Source organism: Syngnathus scovelli, unplaced genomic scaffold (assembly GCF_024217435.2).
Source record: "Syngnathus scovelli strain Florida unplaced genomic scaffold, RoL_Ssco_1.2 HiC_scaffold_323, whole genome shotgun sequence".
Lineage (NCBI taxonomy): Eukaryota > Metazoa > Chordata > Actinopteri > Syngnathiformes > Syngnathidae > Syngnathus > Syngnathus scovelli.
In genome coordinates this window covers 10,001-25,000 of record NW_026061416.1, presented here as the reverse complement: position 1 = coordinate 25,000, position 15,000 = coordinate 10,001, and positions in this window count along the sequence as shown.

Sequence of the window (15,000 nt, the reverse complement as noted above, 5' to 3'; positions counted from 1 at the left end):
AGAGGCGCGTCCGGGGATGAGGCAGCATCCTCGGACACCGGCCGGGAGCGCGCGGGCGCTGTGGAAGTAAGTACATCCGCTCCTGGTACCTAAAAATTCCTCCAGCGGCGGGCCCCGGGCCTAAACTTTCTCCGGGCCGCGCAACACGCACTTTCCGCCGGACACCGACGGAGGCAACGTCCCCCTCCTGCGGTGACAAAAAAAATCCACCCCTGGTACCTAAAAATTTCTCCAGCGGCGGGCCCCTGGCCTAAACTTCCTCCGGCCCGCGCAACACGCACTTTCCGTCGGACACGGACGGAGGCAACGTCCCCCTCCTGCGGTGACAAAAAAAAATCCACCCCTGGTACCTAAAAATTTCTCCAGCGGCGGGCCCCTGGCCTAAATTTTCTCCGGCCCGCGCAACACGCACTTTGCGCCGGACGCCGGTCCCAAACCACCACCGCCGACCGCCACAAGGCGACAGCCACCATCCCCGACCGCCACCCCCCGACCGCCACCAGCCGACCGCCACAAGGCGACAGCCACCATCCCCAAGCGCCATCCCCGACCGCCACCAGCCGACCGCCACAAGGCGACAGCCACCATCCCCAAGCGCCACCCCCGACCGCCACCAGCCGACCGCCACAAGGCGACAGCCACCATCCCCAAGCGCCATCCCCGACCGCCACCAGCCGACCGCCACAAGGCGACAGCCACCATCCCCAAGCGCCACCCCCGACCGCCACCAGCCGACCGCCACAAGGCGACAGCCACCATCCCCAAGCGCCATCCCCGACCGCCACCCCCCGACCGCCACCAGCCGACCGCCACCAGCCGACCGCCACAAGGCGACAGCCACCATCCCCAAGCGCCACCCCCGACCGCCACCAGCCGACCGCCACCAGCCGACCGCCACAAGGCGACAGCCACCATCCCCAAGCGCCATCCCCGACCGCCACCACCCGACCGCCACCAGCCGACCGCCACCAGCCGACCGCCACAAGGCGACAGCCACCATCCCCAAGCGCCATCCCCGACCGCCACAAGGCGACCGCCACCAGCCGACCGCCACAAGGCGACAGCCACCATCCCCAAGCGCCACCAGCCGACCGCCACCAGCCGACCGCCACAAGGCGACAGCCACCATCCCCAAGCGCCACCCCCGACCGCCACCCCCCGACCGCCACCAGCCGACCGCCACAAGGCGACCGCCACAAGGCGACAGCCACCATCCCCAAGCGCCACCCCCGACCGCCACCCCCCGACCGCCACCAGCCGACCGCCACAAGGCGACAGCCACCATCCCCAAGCGCCATCCCCGACCGCCACCCCCCGACCGCCACAAGGCGACCGCCACCAGCCGACCGCCACAAGGCGACAGCCACCATCCCCAAGCGCCACCCCCGACCGCCGCCCCCCGACCGCCCCAAGGCGACCGCCACCAGCCGACCGCCACAAGGCGACAGCCACCATCCCCAAGCGCCATCCCCGACCGCCACCAGCCGACCGCCACCAGCCGACCGCCACAAGGCGACAGCCACCATCCCCAAGCGCCATCCCCGACCGCCACCAGCCGACCGCCACAAGGCGACAGCCACCATCCCCAAGCGCCATCCCCGACCGCCACCAGCCGACCGCCACCAGCCGACCGCCACCAGCCGACCGCCACAAGGCGACAGCCACCATCCCCAAGCGCCACCCCCGACCGCCACCAGCCGACCGCCACAAGGCGACAGCCACCATCCCCAAGCGCCATCCCCGACCGCCACCAGCCGACCGCCACAAGGCGACAGCCACCATCCCCAAGCGCCACCCCCGACCGCCACCAGCCGACCGCCACCAGCCGACCGCCACAAGGCGACAGCCACCATCCCCAAGCGCCACCCCCGACCGCCACCAGCCGACCGCCACCAGCCGACCGCCACAAGGCGACAGCCACCATCCCCAAGCGCCATCCCCGACCGCCACCACCCGACCGCCACCAGCCGACCGCCACCAGCCGACCGCCACCAGCCGACCGCCACAAGGCGACAGCCACCATCCCCAAGCGCCACCCCCGACCGCCACCAGCCGACCGCCACAAGGCGACAGCCACCATCCCCAAGCGCCATCCCCGACCGCCACCAGCCGACCGCCACCAGCCGACCGCCACCGGCCGACCGCCACCGGCCGTTCGCGGTGTGCGCCGCCGTTCCCCAAGCACCCTCCGGGACGAAGCCGGAGCCGGAGAATAGCAGCGGCCGTGCGTAAAAGCTGCGGCCGGGCCTCGCGGAAGGTCCCCGGGCAGCGAGCTGCCGAGCCCCGGCCTCCAGCTTCCACCAGATAATAGGACCGGGCGCGCGCAAAAGCTGCGGCCGGGCCTGGCGGAAGGTCCTCGGGCATCCAGCGAGATCACACGGCCCCCACCGGAGGCGGCTAGCGCCTCCGTAGAGTAGTGCCGGCCCGTGGAAGCGGCCGCCCGTCAGCCTGCGTTGCCGCTGGTCGAAAAATGCACTAAGTGCCAAACCCCATTCATTTACAACGGCGTGTCCGCCAGAGGGCGCACTTCCCCCGGCGGACCAGCCGGCGGGGCTCGTTAGAGAGTGTATCCGCCTGGCAGTGCCTCCTGGACGGCCTGTATTCCGGACCGCGACCGCTAACTTACGGGAGCCTAAACGGCCCGCGGACCAGCCGGCGGGTCCTCCGTGAAAGCCTATCCGCCTGGCGGTGCCTCCTGGACGGCCTGGATTCCGGACCGCGACCGCTAACTTACGGGACCCTAAACGGCCCGCGGACCAGCCGGCGGCTCCTCCGTGAAAGCCTATCCGCCTGGCGGTGGCTCCGGGCCGGCCTGGATTCCGGACCGCCACCGCTCACTCGCGGGACCCTAATCGGCCCGCGGACCAGCCGGCGGGACCTCCGTGAAAGCCTATCCGCCTGGCGGTGCCTCCTGGACGGCCTGGATTCCGGACCGCGACCGCTAACTTACGGGACCCTAAACGGCCCGCGGACCAGCCGGCGGCTCCTCCGTGAAAGCCTATCCGCCTGGCGGTGGCTCCGGGCCGGCCTGGATTCCGGACCGCCACCGCTCACTCGCGGGACCCTAATCGGCCCGCGGACCAGCCGGCGGGACCTCCGTGAAAGCCTATCCGCCTGGCGGTGCCTCCTGGCCGGCCTGGATTCCGGACCGCCACCGCTCACTCGCGGGACCCTAATCGGCCCGCGGACCAGCCGGCGGATCCTCCGTGAAAGCCTATCCGCCTTCGCCGGTTCCCCGGCCGGCCACGGGTGGCGAGAATCCGGCCTCCTCGCCCGGAGCGCGCTTCGACTTGGGCGAAAAATGCACCAAGTGCCAAACCCCATTCATTTACAACGGCGTGTCCGCCAGAGGGCGCACTTCCTCCGGCCGGCGGGGCTCGTTAGAGAGCGCGTCCGCCTTGGCCGGTTCCCCGGCCGGCCACGGGTGGCGAGAATCCGGCCTCCTCGCCCGGAGCGCGCTTCGACTTGGGCGAAAAATGCACCAAGTGCCAAACCCCATTCATTTACAACGGCGTGTCCGCCAGAGGGCGCACTTCCTCCGGCCGGCGGGGCTCGTTAGAGAGCGCGTCCGCCTTGGCCGGTTCCCCGGCCGGCCACGGGTGGCGAGAATCCGGCCTCCTCGCCCGGAGCGCGCTTCGACTTGGGCGAAAAATGCACCAAGTGCCAAACCCCATTCATTTACAACGGCGTGTCCGCCAGAGGGCGCACTTCCTCCGGCCGGCGGGGCTCGTTAGAGAGCGCGTCCGCCTTCGCCGGTTCCCCGGTCGGCCGCGAACGGCGAAAAGCCGGCCTCTTCCCCCGGAGCCCGGTCGGCGAATTATTATTTATTTATTTATTTATTTTTTTTCCAAAGTGCCAACGGCTCTCGCGCCGCGATGCGTCCGCCTTCGCCGGTTCCCCGGTCGGCCACGAAGTATTGCGCATGATTATACGCGATGTTAATATTTATTTAATTATTAAATAAATACATACATGTGTTTATTAATAATATACGCGATGTTAATATTTATTTAATTATTACCTATATTATGAATAAACTAACGGTGATTTTACACGATTTGACTACATACGTGACCGTGATATAGTGCCGAGGGCTCCCGCGCCGTCACGCGTCCGCCTTGGCAGGGGTCGCCCGCGGCAGCGAGCGTTCGGCTCGCGGGGGTCCGCGGGGTGTTATTAGGGAGTGCGGCAGCCGTGCCGAGGCTCCGGCCGGCCGCCGGAAGTCCGGCGGGGGAGCGTCGGAGCTCCGCGAGGCCGGCCGGGGAGCCTCTTAGTCATCGCCCGCGCTCGCGGTGGTCCCGGTCGCTTAAAGTGCCACGGGAGGCGTAGCGATGCCAGTGAGTGTGCGCCAAGTGCGAGAGGCGGTGCATTTACGCGCCGTGTCCGCGAGAGGGAGGCAATTCCCCGTTGCGACCTCCGGGAGATCAGCGGGCCGTTCAAATCGCTTAGCCGGGGTGCCGGGAGCCTCCTCGGGCGTCGAGTTAGGAGGGGGGCGCGCGGAGAACCGGCCGGAGGTCCCCTGGAAGCTCAGCGGGCCGTGGGAAACGCTTGGCCGGGGTGCCGGGAGCCTCGGCCGGCTTAAAAGTGAGGAGGAAAGCGCGCGGAGAACCGGCCGGAGGTCCCCTGGAAACTCAGCGGGACGTGGGAAAAAGCTCAGCCGGGGTGCCGGAAGCCTCGGCCGGCTTAAAACGTGAGGAGGAAAGCACCGGGAGAACCGGCTGGAGGTCTTCTGGAAGCTCAGCGGGCCGTGGAGAAAGCTTAGCCGGGGTGCCGGAAGCCTCGGCCGGCTTAAAATGTGAGGAGGAAACCGGCTGGACGTCTTCTGGAAGATCAGCGGGCCGTGGAAAATGCTAAGCCGAGGTGCTGGTTGTCGAATAAGGCTCCGCCATCTCGTAGAAGGTGCTAATAAAGTTCATATCCGCTCGGCTGGAGGTAATTGGCCAGCGGACCGGCCGCCGGGACCTCCGTGACCGCCTATCCGCCTGGCGGTGCCTCCTGGCCGGCGTGCATTCCGGGCCGCGACCGCTCACTTACGGGACCCTGATTGGCCCGCGGACCGGCCGGCGGGACCTCCGTGACAGCCTACCCGCCTGGCGGTGGCTGCTGGCCGGCGCGGATTCCGGGCCGCGACCGCTAACTTACGGGACCCTAATTGGCCCGCGGACCAGCTGGCGGGACCTCCGTGACAGCCTACCCGCCTGGCGGTGGCTGCTGGCCGGCGCGGATTCCGGGCCGCGACCGCTAACTTACGGGACCCTAATTGGCCCGCGGACCAGCTGGCGGGACCTCCGTGAAAGCCCATCCGCCTGCCGGTGCCTCCTGGCCGGCGTGGATTCCGGGCCGCGACCGCTAACTTACGGGACCATAAATGGCCCGCGGACCAGCTGGCGGGACCTCCGTGACCGCCTATCCGCCTGGCGGTGCCTCCTGGCCGGCCTGGATTCCGGGCCGCGACCGCTCACCTACGGGACCCTAAATGGCCCGCGGACCAGCCGGCGGGACCTCCGTGACAGCCTACCCGCCTCCCGGTGGCTGCTGGCCGGCGCGGATTCCGGGCCGCGACCGCTAACTTACGGGACCCCAATTGGCCCGCGGACCAGCCGGCGGGACCCCCGTGACCGCCTATCCGCCTTGGCCGGTTCCCCGGCCGGCCACGGATGGCGAGAATCCGGCCTCCTCGCCCGGAGCGCTCGTCGGCTTCGGCGAAAAATGCACTAAGTGCCAAACCCCATTCATTTACAATGGCGTGTCCGCCAGAGGGCGCAGTTCCCCCCGCGGACCGGCCGGCGGGACCTCCGTGACAGCCTATCCGCCTGGCGGTGGCTGCGGGCCGGCGCGAATTCCGGGCCGCGACCGCTAACTTACGGGACCCCGATTGGCCCGCGGACCAGCCGGCGGGACCTCCGTGACCGCCTATCCGCCTGCGCTGGTTCCCCGGCCGGCGCGAATTCCGGGCCGCGACCGCTAACTTACGGGACCCCGATTGGCCCGCGGACCAGCCGGCGGGACCTCCGTGACCGCCTATCCGCCTGCGCTGGTTCCCCGGCCGGCGCGAATTCCGGGCCGCGACCGCTAACTTACGGGACCCCGATTGGCCCGCGGACCAGCCGGCGGGACCTCCGTGACCGCCTATCCGCCTGCGCTGGTTCCCCGGCCGGCGCGAATTCCGGGCCGCGACCGCTAACTTACGGGACCCCAATTGGCCCGCGGACCAGCCGGCGGGACCTCCGTGACCGCCTATCCGCCTCCGCTGGTTCCCCCCTCGGCGTGGATTCCGGACCGCGACCGCTAAATTACGGGACCCAAATTGGCCCGCGGACCAGCCGGCGGGACCTCCGTGACCGCCTATCCGCCTTCGCTGGTTCCCCGGTCGGCCACAGATGACGAATATTCGGCCTCTCGCTCTGGAAGTCCTGCCGACTTAGCCGAAAATTTTCTAAGTGCCATCGGCTCTCGCTCGGAAAAGTGTCCGCCTCGTCTGGTTCCCCAGCTCGGCCTCAGAATTCGAAAATTCGGCCTCTCTGAGGTACCAGGGGTAGGCTTTATGTACTTGGTCCCCCCAGTTAGTGTACTCATCACTTTACCCCCCTTTCGCAAAATATAGTCGGCACGTATGTGCAGAACTGTTTATTTTCATTTTAAAAATTTTCTAAGTGCCAGCGGAAGCTGTCACACGAACTGTCCGAGCTACCACGGTGCCCATCCCGGGCAGTGACGGCAAAAGGCCGATGTGTGTTTGATGGAAGTCTGAATAATTTCTAAGTGCCAACGGCTCAACCGCCGTAAAGTGTCCGCCTCGGCTGGTTCTCCCGGTCGGCCCGAACGAGCGAAAATTCGGCCTCTTCCCCTGGAGGTCCGGAACATTTTGGCGAATATTTTCAAAGTGCCAACGGCTGTTGCGCCGTAAAGTGTCCGCCTCGGCTGGTTCTCCCGGTCGGCCCGAACGAGCGAAAATTCGGCCTCTTCCCCTGGAGGTCCGGAACATTTTGGCGAATATTTTCAAAGTGCCAACGGCTGTTGCGCCGTAAAGTGTCCGACCCGGCCGGTTCCTCCGGTCGGCCCGAACGAGCGAAAATTCGGCCTCTTCCCCTGGAGGTCCGGAACATTTTGGCGAATATTTTCAAAGTGCCAACGGCTGTTCCGCCGTAAAGTGTCCGACCCGGCTGGTTCCTCCGGTCGGCCCGAACGAGCGAAAATTCGGCCTCTTCCCCTGGAGGTCCGGAACATTTTGGCGAATATTTTCAAAGTGCCAACGGCTGTTCCGCCGTAACGTGTCCGACCCGGCCGGTTCCTCCGGTCGGCCCGAACGAGCGAAAATCCGGCCTCTTCCCCTGGAGGTCCGGACGACTTTGGCGAATATTTTCTAAGTGCCAACGGCTGTTCCGCCGTAACGTGTCCGACCCGGCTGGTTCCTCCGGTCGGCCCGAACGAGCGAAAATTCGGCCTCTTCCCCTGGAGGTCCGGAACATTTTGGCGAATATTTTCAAAGTGCCAACGGCTGTTCCGCCGTAACGCGTCCGACCCGGCTGGTTCCTCCGGTCGGCCCGAACGAGCGAAAATTCGGCCTCTTCCCCTGGAGGTCAGGAACATTTTGGCGAATATTTTCAAAGTGCGAACGGCTGTTGCGCCGTAAGGTGTCCGACCCGGCTGGTTCCTCCGGTCGGCCCGAACGAGCGAAAATTCGGCCTCTTCCCCTGGAGGTCCGGACGACTTTGGCGAATATTTTCTAAGTGCGAACGGCTGTTGCGCCGTAACGTGTCCGACCCGGCTGGTTCCTCCGGTCGGCCTGAACGAGCGAAAATTCGGCCTCTTCCCCTGGAGGTCCGGAACATTTTGGCGAATATTTTCAAAGTGCCATCGGCTCTTCCGCCGTAAGGTGTCCGACTCGGCCGGTTCCCCCGGTCGGCCCGAACGAGCGAAAATTCGGCCTCTTCCCCTGGAGGTCCGGAACATTTTGGCGAATATTTTCTAAGTGCCAACGGCTGTTGCGCCGTAACGTGTCCGACCCGGCTGGTTCCTCCGGTCGGCTTGAACAAGCGAAAATTCGGCCTCTTCCCCTGGAGGTCCGGAACATTTTGGCGAATATTTTCTAAGTGCCAACGGCCGTTCCGCCGTAAAGTGTCCGACCCGGCTGGTTCCTCCGGTCGGCCCGAACGAGCGAAAATTCGGCCTCTTCCCCTGGAGGTCCGTTCAAGTTTAACAAATATTTTCTAAGTGCTAACGGCTGTTGCGCCGTAACGTGTCCGACCCGGCTGGTTCCTCCGGTCGGCCCGAACGAGCGAAAATTCGGCCTCTTCCCCTGGAGGTCCGGACGACTTTGGCGAATATTTTCTAAGTGCCAACGGCTGTTCCGCCGTAACGTGTCCGACCCGGCTGGTTCCTCCGGTCGGCCCGAACGAGCGAAAATTCGGCCTCTTCCCCTGGAGGTCCGGACGACTTTGGCGAATATTTTCAAAGTGCCAACGGCTGTTGCGCCGTAACGTGTCCGACCCGGCCGGTTCCTCCGGTCGGCCCGAACGAGCGAAAATTCGGCCTCTTCCCCTGGAGGTCCGGAACATTTTGGCGAATATTTTCAAAGTGCCAACGGCTGTTGCGCCGTAAAGTGTCCGACCCGGCTGGTTCCTCCGGTCGGCCCGAACGAGCGAAAATTCGGCCTCTTCCCCTGGAGGTCCGGACGACTTTGGCGAATATTTTCTAAGTGCGAACGGCTGTTGCGCCGTAACGTGTCCGACCCGGCCGGTTCCTCCGGTCGGCCCGAACGAGCGAAAATTCGGCCTCTTCCCCTGGAGGTCCGGACGACTTTGACGAATATTTTCTAAGTGCCAACGGCTGTTCCGCCGTAACGTGTCCGACCCGGCCGGTTCCTCCGGTCGGCCTGAACAAGTGAAAATTCGGCCTCTTCCCCTGGAGGTCCGGAACATTTTGGCGAATATTTTCTAAGTGCCATCGGCTCTTCCGCCGTAAGGTGTCCGACCCGGCCGGTTCCTCCGGTCGGCCTGAACGAGCGAAAATTCGGCCTCTTCCCCTGGAGGTCCTGTCAAGTTTAACGAATATTTTCTAAGTGCCATCGGCTCTTCCGCCGTAATGTGTCCGACTCGGCCGGTTCCTCCGGTCGGCCTGAACGAGCGAAAATTCGGCCTCTTCCCCTGGAGGTCCTGTCAAGTTTAACGAATATTTTCTAAGTGCCATCGGCTCTTCCGCCGTAAGGTGTCCGACTCGGCCGGTTCCTCCGGTCGGCCTGAACGAGCGAAAATTCGGCCTCTTCCCCTGGAGGTCCTGTCAAGTTTAACGAATATTTTCTAAGTGCCATCGGCTCTTCCGCCGTAAGGTGTCCGACTCGGCCGGTTCCTCCGGTCGGCCTGAACGAGCGAAAATTCGGCCTCTTCCCCTGGAGGTCCTGTCAAGTTTAACGAATATTTTCTAAGTGCCATCGGCTCTTCCGCCGTAAGGTGTCCGACTCGGCCGGTTCCTCCGGTCGGCCTGAACGAGCGAAAATTCGGCCTCTTCCCCTGGAGGTCCTGTCAAGTTTAACGAATATTTTCTAAGTGCCATCGGCTCTTCCGCCGTAAGGTGTCCGACTCGGCCGGTTCCTCCGGTCGGCCTGAACAAGCGAAAATTCGGCCTCTTCCCCTGGAGGTCCGTTCAAGTTTAACGAATATTTTCTAAGTGCCATCGGCTCTTCCGCCGTAAGGTGTCCGACTCGGCTGGTTCCCGATGTCGGCCAGAACAAGTGAAAATTCGGCCTCTTCCCCTGGAGGTCAGTTGAAGTTTAACGAATATTTTCTAAGTGCCAACGGCTGCTCCGCCGTAAAGCGTCCGACTCGGCTGGTTCCCGATGTCGGCCAGAACAAGTGAAAATTCGGCCTCTTCCCCTGGAAGTGCGGCCAAGTTAAGGCGAATATTTCCTAAGTGCCAACGGCTGCTCCGCCGTAAAGCGTCCGACTCGGCTGGTTCCCGATGTCGGCCAGAACAAGTGAAAATTCGGCCTCTTCCCCTGGAGGTCCGTTCAAGATTAACGAATATTTTCTAAGTGCCAACGGCTCTTGCGCCGAAAAGCGTCCGCCTCGGCTGGTTCCCGATGTCGGCCAGAACAAGTGAAAATTCGGCCTCTTCCCCTGGAGGTCCGTTCAAGATTAACGAATATTTTCTAAGTGCCAACGGCTCTTGCGCCGAAAAGCGTCCGCCTCGGCTGGTTCCCGCGGTCGGACACAAAATGTGTCAATTCGGCCTCTCTGAGGTACCAGGGGTGGGCTTTATGTACTTGGTCCCCCCACTTAGTGTACTCATCACTTTACCCCCCTTTCGCAAAATATAGTCGGCACGTATGTGCAGAACTGTTTATTTTCATTTTAAAAATTGTCTAAGTGCCAGCGGAAGCTGTCACACGAACTGTCCGAGCTACCACGGTGCCCATCCCGGGCAGTGACGGCAAAAGGCCGATGTGTGTTTGATGGAAGTCTGAATAATTTCTAAGTGCCAACGGCTCAACCGCCGTAAAGTGTCCGCCTCGGCCGGTTCTCCCGGTCGGCCCGAACGAGCGAAAATTCGGCCTCTTTCCCTGGAGGTCCGGAACATTTTGGCGAATATTTTCTAAGTGCCAACGGGTGCTCCGCCGTAAAGTGTCCGCCTCGGCTGGTTCCCCCGGTCGGCCAGAACAAGTGAAAATTCGGCCTCTTCCCCTGGAGGTCCGGAACATTTTGGCGAATATTTCCTAAGTGCCAACGGCTCAACCGCCGTAAAGAGTCCGACTCGGCTGGTTCCCCCGGTCGGCCAGAACAAGTGAAAAATCGGCCTCTTCCCCTGGAGGTCCGGAACATTTTGGCGAATATTTCCTAAGTGCCAACGGCTGCTCCGCCGTAAAGTGTCCGACTCGGCTGGTTCCCCCGGTCGGCCAGAACAAGTGAAAATCCGGCCTCTTCCCCTGGAAGTCCGGCCGAGTTAAGGCAAATATTTCCTAAGTGCCAACGGCTGCTCAGCCTTAAAGTGTCCGACTCGCCTGGTTCCCGATGTCGGCCAGAACAAGTGAAAATCCGGCCTCTTCCCCTGGAAGTCCGGCCGAGTTAAGGCGAATATTTCCTAAGTGCCAACGGCTGTTCCGCCGTAAAGGGTCCGACTCGGCTGGTTCCCGATGTCGGCCAGAACAAGTAAAAATTCGGCCTCTTCCCCTGGAAGTGCGGCCAAGTTTGGCGAATATTTCCTAAGTGCCAACGGCTGTTCCGCCGTAAAGAGTCCGACTCGGCTGGTTCCCGATGTCGGCCAGAACAAGTTAAAAATCGGCCTCTTCCCCTGGAAGTCCGGCCAAGTTCGGCGAATATTTCCTAAGTGCCAACGGCTGTTCCGCCGTAAAGAGTCCGACTCGGCTGGTTCCCGATGTCGGCCAGAACAAGTGAAAATTCGGCCTCTTCCCCTGGAAGTCCGGCCGAGTTAAGGCAAATATTTCCTAAGTGCCAACGGCTGTTCCGCCGTAAAGGGTCCGACTTGGCTGGTTCCCGATGTCGGCCAGAACAAGTGAAAAATCGGCCTCTTCCCCTGGAAGTCCGGCCGAGTTCGGCAAATATTTCCTAAGTGCCAACGGCTGTTCCGCCGTAAAGGGTCCGACTCGGCTGGTTCCCGATGTCGGCCAGAACAAGTGAAAATTCGGCCTCTTCCCCTGGAGGTCAGTTGAAGTTTAACGAATATTTTCTAAGTGCTAACGGCTGCTCCGCCGTAAAGCGTCCGACTCGGCTGGTTCCCGATGTCGGCCAGAACAAGTGAAAATTCGGCCTCTTCCCCTGGAAGTGCGGCCAAGTTAAGGCAAATATTTCCTAAGTGCCAACGGCTGTTCCGCCGTAAAGGGTCCGACTCGGCTGGTTCCCGATGTCGGCCAGAACAAGTGAAAATTCGGCCTCTTCCCCTGGAAGTCCGGCCGAGTTAAGGCGAATATTTCCTAAGTGCCAACGGCTGCTCCGCCGTAAAGCGTCCGACTCGGCTGGTTCCCGATGTCGGCCAGAACAAGTAAAAATTCGGCCTCTTCCCCTGGAAGTGCGGCCAAGTTTGGCGAATATTTCCTAAGTGCCAACGGCTGTTCCGCCGTAAAGAGTCCGACTCGGCTGGTTCCCGATGTCGGCCAGAACAAGTTAAAAATCGGCCTCTTCCCCTGGAAGTCCGGCCAAGTTCGGCGAATATTTCCTAAGTGCCAACGGCTGTTCCGCCGTAAAGAGTCCGACTCGGCTGGTTCCCGATGTCGGGCAGAACAAGTGACAATTCGGCCTCTTCCCCTGGAGGTCCGTTCAAGATTAACGAATATTTTCTAAGTGCCAACGGCTGCTCCGCCGTAAAGCGTCCGACTCGGCTGGTTCCCGATGTCGGCCAGAACAAGTGGAAATTCGGCCTCTTCCCCTGGAGGTCAGTTGAAGTTTAACGAATATTTTCTAAGTGCCAACGGCTGCTCCGCCGTAAAGCGTCCGACTCGGCTGGTTCCCGATGTCGGCCAGAACAAGTGACAATTCGGCCTCTTCCCCTGGAGGTCCTTTCAAGTTTAACGAATATTTTCTAAGTGCCAACGGCTGCTCCGCCTTAAAGCGTCCGACTCGGCTGGTTCCCGATGTCGGCCAGAACAAGTGACAATTCGGCCTCTTCCCCTGGAGGTCCTTTCAAGTTTAACGAATATTTTCTAAGTGCCAACGGCTGCTCCGCCTTAAAGCGTCCGACTCGGCTGGTTCCCGATGTCGGCCAGAACAGGTGAAAATTCGGCCTCTTCCCCTGGAGGTCCGTTCAAGTTTGGGGAATATTTTCTAAGTGCCAACGGCTGCTCCGCCTTAAAGTGTCCGACTCGGCTGGTTCCCGATGTCGGGCAGAACAAGTGACAATTCGGCCTCTTCCCCTGGAAGTCCGGCCGAGTTTGGCGAATATTTTCTAAGTGCCAACGGCTGCTCCGCCGTAAATCGTCCGACTCGGCTGGTTCCCGATGTCGGCCAGAAAAAGTGACAATTCGGCCTCTTCCCCTGGAGGTCCTTTGAAGTTTAGCAAATATTTTCTAAGTGCCAACGGCTCTTGCGCCGAAAAGCGTCCGCCTCGGCTGGTTCCCGCGGTCGGCCGTAATAGGCGAAAATTCGGCCTCTTCCCCTGGAGCGACCTCCAAATTTGGGCGAAATTTTTCTAAGTGCCTAAAGGTACCAGGGGTTTGGGTACCAGGGGTGCAGTACGAACTGGTCTTTTGTCAACCCATGTACTTTTTCTAGAGTACATGGGTTGGTCCCCCCACTTAGTGTACTCATCACTTTACCCCCCTTTCGCAAAATATAGTCAGAACGAGCATGGGGGACGCAATTGTTTTCCATGCAAATCAATTGGGCCTGGTCCGAGCGCTGGTAACGGCCGCCAGCAAGCGTCCCCTGCTCGGATAGCAGAACTGAAGAAGGCACGGCACTTCCAGAGAGAGAGAGAAAATTTTCTAAGTGCCACATTTCTCAAAAATTTTCAAAGTGCCACATCTCTCAAAAAATTTCTAAGTGCCACATCTCTCAAAAACTTTCTAAGTGCCACATCTCTGAAAAACTTTCTAAGTGCCACATCTCTGAAAAAACTTTCTAAGTGCCACGTCTCTGAAAAACTTTCTAAGTGCCACAGCACGGCTGTGAAATATTCAAAGTCCTACAGGCATTGGCAGAATGCGCGGACGGCCGTCTGCTCCCGGCGGCCGCCGCGAAGCTACTACCCCCTCCCGGGGACGGCTGTCTGCTCCCGGCAGCCGTCCTTACCCCCCTCCCCCGTTTGCACCGCCTGAAGTTAGACCCGCCTTGGTAGGGCCCCCACCGGCCCCGGCTCGCCGGCGTTGGGTGGACGGTTCCTGCCCACTTGCGGGTCCCGGTCGCTTGGCAACCGACCGGGGAGGACCAGCCGCCTCCTTAAACACAGGCTGGAAGGGAAATCCGATCAAGCTACGGAGGACCGGCCGCCTCCTTAAACACAGGCCGGAAGGGAAATCCGATCAAGCTACGGAGGACCGGTCGCCTCCCTAAACACAGGCCGGGCAAAAATCTGCGAATGGGCCCGTCAAGGGTAGTGGGTCATCCAAGGAGGGAGGTACCGGCCGCCTCCTTAAACACAGGCCGGGCAAAAATCTGCGAATGGCCCGTCAAGGGTAGAAGGTCATCCAAGGAGGGAGGTACCGGCCGCCTCCTTAAACACAGGCCGGGCAAAAATCTGCGAATGGCCCGTCAAGGGTAGAAGGTCATCCAAGGAGGGAGGTACCGGCCGCCTCCTTAAACACAGGCCGGGCAAAAATCTGCGAATGGCCCGTCAAGGGTAGAAGGTCATCCAAGGAGGGAGGTACCGGCCGCCTCCTTAAACACAGGCCGGGCAAAAATCTGCGAATGGCCCGTCAAGGGTAGAAGGTCATCCAAGGAGGGAGGTACCGGCCGCCTCCTTAAACACAGGCCGGGCAAAAATCTGCGAATGGCCGGTCAAGGGTTGTTGGTCATCCAAGGAGGGAGGTACCGGCCGCCTCCTTAAACACAGGCCGGGCAAAAATCTGCGAACGGCCCGTCAAGGGTTCTGTCTCATCCAAGAAAGGGGTACCGGCCGCCTCAGAGGCCGGAGCGAAGGGGGCGAAAGGCTGTCGATGGGGAAGGATCGGGGCCACGGCTAATCTAGCGATGCCCGCGTCGGGCGGTCACTCCGACGAATGAGCGGGGCCGAATCCGGCGCGAGGCGGCCTTCAGGCACGTGGTTCGAGACGACCTCACCCGGCTCTAGCCCGGAGGATCGGAGGCAACGGCCGTCTCCTTAAGCTAAGGCCGGACGAAAATCTGCGGATGCGGTCCATCCAAGGCAGACGGAGGTACCGGCCGCCTCGGTAAACAAAGCCCGGGCAAAAATCTGCGAACGGCCCGTCAAGGGTTCTGTCTCATCCAAGAAAGGGGTACCGGCCGCCTCAGAGGCCGGAGCGAAGGGGGCGAAAGGCTGTCGATGGGGAAGGATCGGGGCCACGGCTAATCTAGCGATGCCCGCGTCGGGCGG